Source organism: Festucalex cinctus, chromosome 10, assembly GCF_051991245.1.
Source record: "Festucalex cinctus isolate MCC-2025b chromosome 10, RoL_Fcin_1.0, whole genome shotgun sequence".
NCBI classification, from domain to species: domain Eukaryota; kingdom Metazoa; phylum Chordata; class Actinopteri; order Syngnathiformes; family Syngnathidae; genus Festucalex; species Festucalex cinctus.
In genome coordinates, this window is record NC_135420.1 from 8,194,575 (window position 1) to 8,207,994 (window position 13,420).

The following is a 13,420-nucleotide window of genomic DNA, read 5'->3' on the forward strand; positions in this document are numbered from 1 at the left end:
CACAATTGTTTATGAAAAAAAAAAGACATATATTTGTTCACTGAAGGACTGCAGACAAATTGAAATGAAATCTCTGACTGTATGCTTAGTTATGACAAATTGACCTAAAAGTTGTATTGTAAATTTTCAATTTCATTTTGCACATTTCATTTTGCACATTTTCATACATTTAACAAGATGGAGAGTACATCTTTACCTTTAACATCAGAGAATCAGATTGTAAAGTGATTAACACAAATACAATAGGTTGGGTTTTGGTTGATGCAATTGTGAAGCTGGCTCAACTCAACTTTATTTATAAAGCACTTTAAAACAAGCATTGCTGTATGCAAAGTGTTGTACATGGAACAGAAATCGGTCATGCGGTAAAGATAAATAAAACAAGAAAAAAACACATTGTAAGTAAGTATACAAGTAAATAAAATGTACATCAATAAATTAATAACAACAAGTAGGTAAGGGAATAAATAAATAAATAAACAAATTCATAACACAAAATACAGAAAACATCCCAAAGCACTGAAACGATGCTGTCTCACGGTGAACCAAGAGCCGAAGAGTACAGATGTGTTTTAAGACGGGTTTTAAAAGTAGATCGAGAGGGGGATTGCCCAATATTTTGTGGAACGTCGTTCCAAAGGGAGGGACCGGCAACTGCAAAGGCTCGACCTCCTCTAAGCCTCCGCTTTGTCCTCTGTACTTCCAATTGTGCCTTTTCTGCTGACCTGAGGCACCGGGCAGGTGCGTAGGGGTGCAAGAGCCCAGCGAGGTAAGGTGGGGCAAGACCATTTTGAGATTTAAAATAAAAATAAAAGAATATTAAAGTGGACAGTAAATTTTACGGGCAGCCAGTGAAGAGAGGCCAGGATAGGGGTTTTGTGCTCCCTCTTACAGGCACCAGTTTGATGTGCTTGTCTTAGAGTGATGACGCATGTGCATATTACAGTGCAGACTGGTGGCTGTTGGGTATATTTTAATACATTTTTCTCTGTATTATTGTATTGTACCGTATTTCTCTGTTTTATTTGTTGGTAACACTTTTTACTAGGGATGGGCGAGTACCGATACCAGCCTTTTTTCAAGTACTCGAGTACTCGTGACGCAGACGAGTACAAGCCACCAATGGTAGAGGTGGAAGACGTTAAGTGAGTCCTCCTTGCCTGTAACTGGCGCTAGCTTGCAGCAGTTTTTCACCAAAACTTCACCGGTTTGGAAATACTTCAAAATTGTGAATCTTAAAGCAGCTATATGGAAGATTTAAAATTTCAAATCTCTACTGCCACCTGTGGCCGAAAACAAACTGCACGCTCGTACACGCTGCGCGCACTCGTACGTGCACGACCTCAATACTGAAGACTGGGCTCTTCATATCCAATTAAACTATGTTTTCAGAGGTAAGAAGTTTTATAATGTTATACAAAGCTGGCCACTTCACAGAATGAGACTCTCGATCCCCACTAAACAATTGATGTCCACGGGACGTACAGATCATATTGCTTTAGTCGGTCGAAGTCCAGTCCTGTGCTGTACTCCAAAACGATGTGCAAATTACGTCAATTAATTGGACCTCATGTTAATATGCAGTTACATATTGTAGTCACCCCGCTCGACGGACGTCAACCTGATTCTAGTCATTATTAGTGTATGTCGCCCCCAGGCTAGCGTCATTGTGCATGAGCCGAAAGGTGGGCTGTCATTTATGGAAATTGACGATTGTGAAAAACATATAGACCCATTCACTACTTAGTGTGATACGGCCGTGAATGTTATCGCCATTCAGTAGTACCGTTCACATTCCGTTAGCATAATGTAGCTACAATAGGCTGTTTTCACAGAGGAAAATAAGGCAACATTTAGCCTGATTGAAACGCCGCGGAATGGAACGTCTGTTCTTCATAAAGTCATTCTGTTCTATTTCATTCAACTTTCCCGCCCCTTTCACACTAAATGTTGCCGTCCACCTCACTTTCACCCCAATAGTTACGACCGAGAAGTGATCGATCTTGAGGTTACTGCTATTTGAAAACAACACATTTTCTTCTAAATGTCAAGATACTCGCTTCTTACCGTTTGGAGTAGAAAGAAAGCCAGCTGTGAATCACTTTTCTAATCCAAGTCCGATCTCAACTCTCCACCGCTGAAATGTCAAACCAATGTTCACTGTCGTTCTTGCCCGCCGTCGGTCACTATCAAGTTTTGATTTTTTATTTTTTTTTCGTGGCACTTGACATTGTTTTCATTTTTTTTTTTTTTTAAGCAGCCTTCCGCGGAGTAACAGCGGGTGTCTGGGGCAGCGAAAATCTGTGCTAGTTCCGTCTTCGCGCGACAGGAAACAACTGACGAGAACGTGCATGACGTCACATCCCGCACACAGAGGGCGGGAAATTCGAAGGATTCGGACCGGACACTTCCTAAATAATATTGGCCAGAGGCTTGTAGGAGTACCCATTGTGAACAGCTAAGATGTAGATCTACTAATTAGAATATGTTTCAGTCATAAATGGTCAAATAAAAAGGCTATTGTTAAGATATTTTTTGGGAAATCCTCCATAGAGTAGCTTTAAACTAAAAGAGCATTTTTGTGTTTTATTTTGAGCGTTAGGACTATTGAAGAGTGACTGTGCTGTTTTTTTTGTCAAAATTAAAGGAAATATATTTGTTTAAAAATATCTTTTAGTGATTTTTTTTTTATTTGTCAAAATGTACTACTGGTATCGGCAGTTGGTATCGGTATCGGTGAGTACTGAGTGTCTGAGTATCGGTATCGGTATCGGTCTAAAAAAAGTGGTATCGAACATCCCTACTTTTTACTGTTGCATAATAGATAGTGCAAGTTAAATGTACCCTGCATTTTGATACTCTCTTTGCTGTCTAAAGTAATCAGGTAAATTTTAGATGATTTTTGTTGATTATATTTATCTCTTTCCAAAATCGTGTTTTACAGTGCAGCGGGTACATCAGTTTTCCATTGTATTCCAAGTCCACATCCTCTTTTGACACTTGAGTGTATAATTCATTAAAAATAATGGTCTGCTGTTGCCTGGAGAATTGTTGTATTCTGTGTAAGCTCCGATCCATAAAAAAAATGACTGAAATGATCAATGCCTGTATGCCCTTGTGCTATGGCCTTAGGTTGTCATAAGCGTAGCTTACGGGTATGTTGATTTGGACAAGTGGCTGTTGTGACGGATGGTTGACTCACCATGTAGGAGAGTGGAAACACGCTGGTTTTGTTCTGGTCCTTTACAAAGCAGAGTGAACTGCCCAATCCTGTACTGTACCATACGGGTGATTGAGTCTGCCTATTCATTGGGGATTTTGAATGACATGCAGGGCATGCGTAGTATCATATAAAATATTTGAGTGCTTTAAAATTCGTATTAAAAAAAAAAAAAAAAAAAAAAAGCCCTTTCACTTGCCCAGTTTGTTGTTTAACAGTTTTGAACCATTTTTTAATGGTAATTTTAATCATTTTTATTAACCCGAGCCCTTTGCACTGGGGTATCACATTATGTGGTTATTTACTTGTGGTTGTTCCCTTCAAACTGTTATTGTGGTTATTGAAGAATGGATCTTTTAGACTTGCTTTTGAGCATGGAATATATTAAATACTTGATGTATATTGGTCCAATTAAAAAAAAACAAAAAAACAAAAAAAAAAACACACATGTTCACATATTTTGTTCATATGTAAAATAACATTTTTTAGTCCTATATTTGGTTAGGAAGTGCTACTTAAAAATGGTACCCCTCCCCCATCCATCGTTTTAATTAGGTATCCATACTGGGTTTAGATATTTGCAGTATGTCGTATTTACCATATCCATCCATCCATCCATTTTCTTGACCGCTTATTCCTCACAAGGGTTGCGGGGGGTGCTGGCGCCTATCTCAGCTGGCTCTGGGCAGTAGGCGGGGACACCCTGGACTGGTTGCCAGCCAATCGCAGGGCACACAGAGACGAACAACCATCCACACGCACACCTAAGGACAATTCAGAACACCCAATTAACCTGCCATGCATGTCTTTGAAATGTGGGAGGAGACCGGAGTACCCGGAGAAGACCCACGCGGGCACGGGGAGAACATGCAAACTCCACCCAGGAAGGCCGGAGCCTGGACTCGAACCTGAGTCCTCAGAACTGGGAGGCGGACGTGCTAACCACTCACCCACCGTGCCGCCTATGTATTTACCATATTAACTTCAAAAAGTATGTTTTGTAGAAAACCCCTGCAGCTGAATTTACATATACAGTTTGCCTTTAATTGTCACAATGGCAAACAGAAATTGCTCCCTCGGAGAACTATTACATCACACAGGGAAGTCATGCCATGAAAACATTATCTTCATAAGAACCCATAAGAGCCAATCGTTCTTAAAAAATTTTTGTTTTACCGTATTTTTCCTTCCAAGTTGGTCTGTATTTGTGTTACATTTTGTCCCAGTGTCTCAGTGAGAGGTTATTACAACAGTCCATGCATGATGCATTATTCATGATTTGTGCACACAACAGATTTATGAAACTTTGCAATTCCAACACTAGGTCATTGCATTATTGATGACGTTTAATAATTTCAAATTAGCATGTGCAAGTAATTTTCCATGCATTCAGCACCCCCTGCGTGCAATTGTGATTTGTGGGTCCCATTGTAATGTGGAATATGTTTATATGCTTTTTCTGGGTGTGGGGTGCCTGACATTTAAAACCCTTTGGCGTTATTGTGACCGTTTTCGGCTTTTTGATGGTTCTGACCAAGTCATTTCAAAATAAGATAATGCCCAGGGGAATTATGGGCCACTGCCACCACCACTTGTTACACCTCCATATGTCAATTTTTGAAATCAAAAGAAGTTCTAAGCAAGTATAATCTTACTTGCTATTTCATCTTACACTTTATTGTGATGTTTCTGTCTGGAGATAGATATTATGTTCAAACAATGTTAAAGAAGTTCAGTATCCACATATGTACATAACATATATCATGTTTCAGGAAACATGAAATGATGAATAGTTGAAGTGGTAAATTGAAAGATTTGTTGGAATTATTGTTGAAATCTGCACTTAAGTCTGCATGGTTCCTTATTTACAATACAATAACATATTTTTTGGACTCTCTAAGTCACACTTTTTCTTTTTTTTCCGGAGTTTTGCTGGTCCTGTGACTTATATTCAGGTGCCACATTTCTATAATAAAATTAGAACTTGGACTGGCACCCAAAATCCCTGTTCCGTAATCATATTGACTTTCTGTACATTTCCGCAACTTTCTTTACTCAGGCGGTAATGTCCCAAAAGTATTTACAACTTCCAAAAGACAGTAGAGGGAGAAATTGGAGCAGAAGTGGTCATGCATTAGCGTTGTTATAAAGCAATCAGCATCTCGTGCTTGAACTGTTCCCTTTCCTTGTACTGCCTGACGTAATGGGCTCCGGCACTTCTTTTTTGGGGCACTCTGAATTACTTAATGATAAATTTGACCAAAACTTTGTTTCAGAGTGAAGCAGTACACTCGTGGACAATATTTCCAAACACACCAACAATTAGGGAACTGGGATTTTGGAAGCGTATCCACGTTCTACAGGTCTTGGTCTCATTTTCTGTAAAATACATTTCCCTAAACAAGCAACGTATACGCCGGACTGACATATTTTTTCTTCTTTGTGATGCATTTTTTAGTATGACTTAATATAGTCATATACTATTATGTATTTGTATGGTTGACTTGGTGTGGCAGTTTTGTTGTCGTGGTGAACGCTTACAAGACAAAATACTTTGACATGCAGTATTTAGGAAGTTTACACCTGTAAATATTGTAACCTGTAATAGAAATAACGTTTTACTCGTGACTGCCACCTCTGTGGCCTAAAGCAACCTCGTGCAAGGCGCCACTCAATTTTGTTGTTTTGTTTGTTTACATTGGATGCTTTGTAGAAGATGAGAGAGTGACGTCTCCAGTTGAAATTTGGCTGAAGGGAAATGAGAGACGTTCTCACTCGCTAATCTTGATGAACAACAAATTGGCTTTGCAAGGATACCTGCACCACGTTACCTCTCTACCATCCCCCCCCCCACCCCCCCCCCCCCCGTAATTCCCTCCCTTTTGTGTTGTGACTCTAATCATTTCTCTCTCTCCTCATGTCTTTCTCTTGCACCCCCTTCTCCTCAGAGACGCATAAACAGCCAGCATCCATCGCTGTCTGCGCTCATTTCTTCACACACTCATAAAGGTTGCTGACGGCTCATCTGTTTTGCTGTCAGATAATGCTGTCTCTGTTCATTTCCACCTGTGATAGAGACATGTATATTAGGCTTTCTTTTTCCCCTCTTACTAGATTTGCGAAATCATTTCACATTGACGTTATAAATGAGGTGATGAAGGCAGTTATCATAAAAATGTGGATAGATGTTTTGTTCAGACCCAGCGCAAGAGTGATAGTAAAATGAGCGGAAAGTACTAAAATGCTATTTCAACTGAACAAGCTAACCAAAAGAATCGGGTGATAATTCTCTGTGGATTCTAGGTCACCTTGTCTATATGACAATATTAATTAGCAATATGTTCTCATTGAATATTTTTTTTCTGGCCCAAATTGAGGCAGAGGTCGTACAATTCTAACCAACTGAACGTGGAGCCTCCGCTGGCTTTTATTGTTATTTAATATTTTCTCTGAATTCAATTTAATCAAACTAAAAGTACCCGAACCCTGGTCAATATTAAATTCAATAACACATAAAAACAAAAGTGCATTGTGTGTTCAGTCAAATGTGGACATGTTAAATGGTAGTTGAACACCAGTTCAGGTAGTTAAAACCAGTTCACACTTCTCAATTGTTCTCAGTTGCTGTGTTACATTTCTGGTTTCACCGTCCACATTTGCAAAGCAATAGATGTAGTTCGTCTGTTTTTTTAATTTATTTATTTTTTTATTTATTTTTTTGGTTAATTTGTGTGTGTCCAGACAGTCATGTTATCATTGTAACAGTGTACTTCACACAGGTGTGTTTTGACGAAAACAGTGGCTAAAGTTTTGATTTGAAAGTTTCCATTCGAAATTGTAAGTTTGGAAGACTGATTGCGGAAGAGCAGACAAAATTCAAATTTACATTTTTGCCGTTGGTACTTTATACTTTAATTTGTAGACAGACCATCTCATAGCAATTAGGGATGTAACGATCTCCAGACATCACGATACGATATCACGATATGAAGGTCACGATACGATAATTATCACGATATTGTGGGGGGGTTGGCGATATTTAAAAAAGATCACAATGTTGTAAAAAAAAAAAAAAAGCTCATACTAAAAAAGCACAATATTGTTCTTTTGTACATAACAGCAATGCATATAAACCACCTACAATCTCTAATAACAATATTGAGGCACTTACGTGTTAATGCAAGCACACATTGATCGCTTCACAAGCAAATTCGGTTCCCCTTCATCTGACAATTAGCACAGATTTTAAACAAAGAAGGCCAAAACATCCCTAATAAAAATTAAATTGCACTAATAAACTAGCCTTGTTGACACTATTTTCCATTGAGAATGGCATTCATGTTCACTTCTTTTATTAATTCTAGAAAGCAATGCGTATTGGTGATGATGCCAGCCATTTTAATGGTCATTTTTCTTTACTGCAACATCCTCTTTTCCTGCTGCTTTCATTCGTATTTAAACATATCATTATCATTTTACTTTGACCCTGCTTCATTTGACTTTTGTCTCTGTTGTCACTGTTTGGCTGTGCTTCGCTACTTGCCTCACACTCAATGACTGTACAGGTTAAAATAAGTACACCATGCATTCATAAATAATAATGTAATGATACGTCTGTGTGTGGATATGGAGCCCGCCTATGATCTGACCCATGAACTAGAGAGAATACTTTTACGACTAAAACTACTATGAAACATGATCCCAAATATATCACTGCATATAAGTCCCACTAAAATTGCAAATAGGTGATTGCTGTCACAGCAGCTTGACACATTTATATCACATTGATCCAAGTGTGAGAATTTTACTGTGTTGGGAAGCTTTAGAACAGGATGCCTCTACATAAATAAACTAACACTGATCTCTGCTGATGGGCACCATCATGCTCAGACAAGGTCACGGCAGTCTTCCCTGCTGTCATGAGCCTGGTGGGCATGCAGAGTTGAAAGACTTCCACACTTGCCAGTTTCCCTTTGATTGGCTTAACTTTCCGTCTCTCCCAATCCGTATGAAGCTTGTTTTTAATATTTAATACATTGCTTCCGTGTATCAATTTGAAAGCAAGTGATGCTTTTGTGATTCCGTGCTGGCTCTGTAACAGCCTGCAGCAGAAAAGCAAGTTAATGATTCGCACTGATTAAGCCGCATCACAAACATATGGCAGTTGCTTGTTCTTCTCAATCTTTTTCCAGGTAGTCTTTTTAAAGTCACCTACATACACATACTAGGGCATTTTTAAGAACCTCTTCAATTTTGATGCAATTGCGATTCAATTCTATTTTGATTCTTCAGGTTGTGATTCGATTTTGTGTGGATTTAAATGTGGCAATGTTGATTCAGTAGGAAGTAAAAATACACAAATAGCAGTAAATGTTGACAATTTTGCCATATCTAAGCCTGCCATGTGTCATGGGTTAGGGTTGGTTTTATTACTTTTCTGTCATGTTTTGGGTTTTGTTTGAATTTATGTTACTTTAGTTTCATTCATGATCTGTGTTTTGTTATGTTGTCCTTGAGTGCCTCCCTAGTCTTGTCAAGCATCATGCCCTTCTTCATGTGTCAACCAATCAGCACCTTCTGCCACTTGTGTCTTGCCCAGGTACAGGCCCGGACTGGGCCATCTGGAGGGGCGGGACAATTCCTGATGGGCCGTCCTATAGGGGCCCGCGAATTGGAGCCCACACGTTTCAAATTTGCGCAAGCAGCAGCCCACACATAATCATCCCATGAATAAAGAGTTTTCACATCATCTTATGTTGATTGTCTCATTGTCAATCAACTGTAACTCCAAACATCCTTACAGGCCGTTATATAGCACTGACTGCCTGACTTTGTTACTAAGGGTGTTTTGGGTTGGGTCATGGGGTAATTTGTTTGCCATGAGAGGGCAAGTTATTTTGTAGTTGCTATTAGGGGTGGGCGATCTTGCAAAAAATTCAATATCCCGATTTTTTAATAATAAAATCATGATTTTGAACTGATAGAGGCACAGTTCTGTGTTGATGATTTTTGTAGACCCTTTACCAGGCGAGGTCGTGTGCAGACTGTGACACAGTTCTCTGCACTTAGGAAGATTGTGGCTTCTTCAAACGGTTTGAGACCTACCTCAAGTTCCTCTATAGGGCCCACTGGCCAATTTTCAAATCCAGGTCGTGCTTTCCCATTTTTGTGATGTCTGGGTCTGACAGGACTGCAGTCACTGGCCACCGCGGCTCCAGAAGGCGACTCACCATGTAGTACGTACTGTTCCAGCGGGTGGATCCTGAATTAATTTGTTTCATCAACACCCATGGACTTTTTTTTTGCTTTTTAGTTTGCTGCTCGCCAGCTCACTCTTCTTGAAGTCCTCTACAAGTGACCTTGCAGCCAAAATTGTCTTGTTTATTTGGGATCTTTCTTTCGGTAATGTCCTATCACCAACTGAAGTGTGTTGCCAGTGTGAGGAAACTCCATACCTCTCATTTGAGGATCCTCAGAGCTACCACAGGATTGGCAGCATTGTCATTAACAACAGCTAGGATATAGGAAGATGCCCATCTTTTCCACTACCTTTTCTAACCAAGCAGCAATGTTTTCGGCCTTGTGGCGCTTCTCCAGTGGCATGATGGTAAGGATGTATGAAGTAAATGTCCATTTCTCATGAAGAAATTGGCAAGTTATGCCCAAGTATGCCTCTGTGGCGACACTTGTCAAGCAGTCAGTGGTGTGATTTTTGATTTTGCGTTTTTTTTTATTTCAGCTCTTACTTTTTCAAGAGTAGCCTTATACTTCTCCTTCATTAAAATCGGTCAAGTAGTGTCTGGAAGGTGACAGGTGCCCTAGGTGAAAGGTTTTAATCATCTCCCTGAATCCAGCACTCTCCACAATTGCAATGGTCCTCATGTCCTGGACAATCATTTTAATGATACTTTGTGTGAGTTCAGATGCTCTTTCTGGTGTGCATTCCTCTTTTTTATGGAGGGGAAAACTGTGCAACATCAGTTTGCTTTAACCTGAAAAAATAGACAGATAAAGCAGTGTGCATACTGAAAGATTATCACAACCATTTTGAAAAGGCACACATTATACTTCTTTGCTGTCTTTGCTGTTATACTATTGTTTTTATCATTTACGTCAAATGTAAAGCGCTTTGTTACTGCTCCGGCTGTTTCGAAATGCACTATATAAATAAAGTTGTATCGTATTGTATTGTCGTAATAATATCTGCAATCTGCATGCTTCCCGAGGTCTGCAAAGAGACAGTGTTCTAAAGACCGAGAGTTTTCCGAAGCAGCAGCCAGAGTAGATATATAAACAGATGTCACGTGTTACTGTTTATAGACAGCGGACCCAGTATCATTACCTACAAGCACCAACACAATTTGACTGGATTGAAATAGCTCCACTAATTTTAACTACATAATGCACAAAGCAACAAACACAATACTGTTTAACTGACTGCAACCCACTACTTCGAGAAATTAAACGCAACGATGCACGTTAAAAACTCGCACATAACAGCAACTTAGGTAAAACCGTGTCAGACTCATTTAGTTAGTTAGTTAGTTAAATGGACTTACGATCCTCCAGCATTTTATTTTCTTTTGTCTTCCGGCAATACACCCGGGTTACGCCGCTTCAGGTGCTCATTCATCGCCGACTGTGCTGCTGTGATACGCCAACTGAGCTTTGCAAAGGCTGCAGACGACCAACTCATTTTACTTTTTGTCGAAGTTGAAATATATCCATACTTTGGACTTTCTTTGTCGCTTTTTCAACTGTTTAATGGTGCCGCTCTCCTCTTCCTTGTCGGGAACATTGTGGTCTGCCGTCTCCGCCTTTACAAATTGACTTCTTTACAATTGACAATTTGTACGTGTCTACGAGATTACGTCATCGACGTATATTTACGTCATCGGCGACGTTGACTATCGGTCCTCTATCGACTATCAGTCGCGCTCAGACGCTTTCACAGAAATGACAGATCGTCAGCCCAGCATATTACCACACTATTTAAGATCGACATATCGCCTACCCCTAGTTGCTATATATTTGCTGTCCTTTATTATGATAATTTTAGATGTGTTAGCCACTCATAGTTTGACTAGTCTTATGCAAATGATGATAATGTTGTCAGTTGCTATGCTATTAGTCACATCTCATTTTGTCTTGGCACTCATGTTTTGTCATATAGGCTTTAGTTTCTGAGTGACACTTATGTCAGTGTATGTCGACTGTGAGTTCTCTCAGCCGAGGTGCTCTCAACAGGTCAATTTTTCCATGCCTCTTTGTACTTTTGAGTACTGCATCCAGCCCACTCAAAGTTCTGGGTCATGGTTTCTCCATCGTTTTCTTTGAGGCCATCTGAATCCAGCCCTACTCGCTTACTTTGTATTTTTCCATATAAAGACTCTCTATTTCCTGACTCCAATTCGTGTCTGCGTGCGAGTCCTAAGATCTGCACCTCACAGGCCAGAATGCATAAACCCTATTATTTCTTTCCTCTCAGTGAAATGAGAAATGATATAGGGGGGTCACTCGTGCTGCAAGTCCAACCAAATGACTCCAAAAGTGCTGACATCAACTCTGTGTACAGCTTCGGTATGGTAACTTCGTACATGCGTTTTCATGTTGGTGTAGTGTAGATTAGCTCTGGTGCCTGTACCAATTTCGAGCATTTTAACTCATCTTACAAGGCAAACAGAATATTGTGTGCTTTTACAACATATTCAAGGTGGGTACCGCATGAAAGATTACACTCCATTCTTTCAGTAGAAAAAAAAAGTATGTCTCTATTTTATTCCATTCTTTAGTAATCACCGTTTGAAAATAGGTAATTTGAGTGACATTGAGCGGAAATTGAAAAGATAAGGAGAAAACAAGCTTTTTGCGAAAAGATAAACAACAGTGACTTTGACACTAATATTTTTTGTTTAGTGACTCTCTGTGAATTAGGTTTAATGTGACAAAGGCTTTGATCATTCACGACATCCTTGAAAACGTTCTATTTCATTAGATTTCATCAGAGTCCATCATGTTTCATTTTAATTCCATATACCGGCAGCCCACAGAAAAGAGATACAATGCTGCCATCTGCTGGCCATAGTTAGTGGGTGTTTTTGTTTTAACAACTCATTGACCCGGCAACGCTGCACTTAGATATTGCAATGGCCACTGATTAAAAAACATGTAGTTGACGACACGTCATTTAACATTCATGGCAGCATACCTTGCGAATTTATTAATTGTTATTAAACGCTTTTGGCGGTCAAAGAGTTAAACTGCTGATTTTCCACAACAATGTACATTTGAAGGTCCTAGCATATGAATGGAGCTAGAGACTCCGTTATCTTCTGTGTGAGAACAGAGGTTGTTGGCTGTTTGCACTACAGGCAAACTTAATGGGAAATCCAAAAATTACCCCAAACTTCAGATTGAAAAGTAGAAGGCGCTTGTTTCAGAATCTTCTGTTCATATAAGCGAATGATGTGCAAAGTGTCCCCCACTGGCCAGTATGGTGAATCGATTCAGAGGATTTGCTGAATCATTATTGAATTGTGAGGGGGATTATTGCAACCTACAATTTAAAATATTTACCCACCCCTCACATAAGCACACCCATACACACATTTAAATGTTTCATATCCAAGAACAGTCGTGAAGAAATAATCTCTCTCGTACAGATGCACTGACCTTAATATGCAAGTGTGTCATACCTATTTTTGTATACACAAAACACAATTTTATACAATTTGTTTTTCATCAATCATGATTTATACAAAAAAAAAAAAAAACTTGTTTAAATGAATTTATTTTTGTGTATTTTAAATAGGCTACATGTCACACTTCTAAAAACTTCCCCAAACCACAACATTAAATTAGTTGGTGTAGGAATGCTAAGGGAATTTTCTTAATATATGTAATCTTTTGCACTCTGAAAAAACGTAGACTTCCACATTGAGTGCATACCATCAACAATGTTAGAGGATATAACTGGAGCCATGAAAGGTAAGTGAGGGACTGAAACAACAGCGCATTTCTTCAAGAAGGTAGTGCACATTGGTGAACAATATATGTCCTCAGCTGCAGAGATCATCTTGTTTTTTTTTCCCTTTTAACATCTCACTCAAAACACTCACCAGCGCTGTAAAATATCTGCATTTGTCATCCAAACGTCAACACAAAATATATTTCAGTCCGAAAGTTTTAAAGGAGAAAAAC

The 13,420-nt window shown here is 39.2% G+C and overlaps 1 protein-coding gene across 3 annotated transcripts in view; it reads left to right on the forward strand.

Moving 5' to 3' along the window:
• lrp8 (low density lipoprotein receptor-related protein 8, apolipoprotein e receptor) overlaps positions 1 to 13,420 on the forward strand; it is a 204,416-nt gene that overhangs the window by 43,197 nt on the left and 147,799 nt on the right. The gene's annotated exons all lie outside the window — the stretch shown is intronic.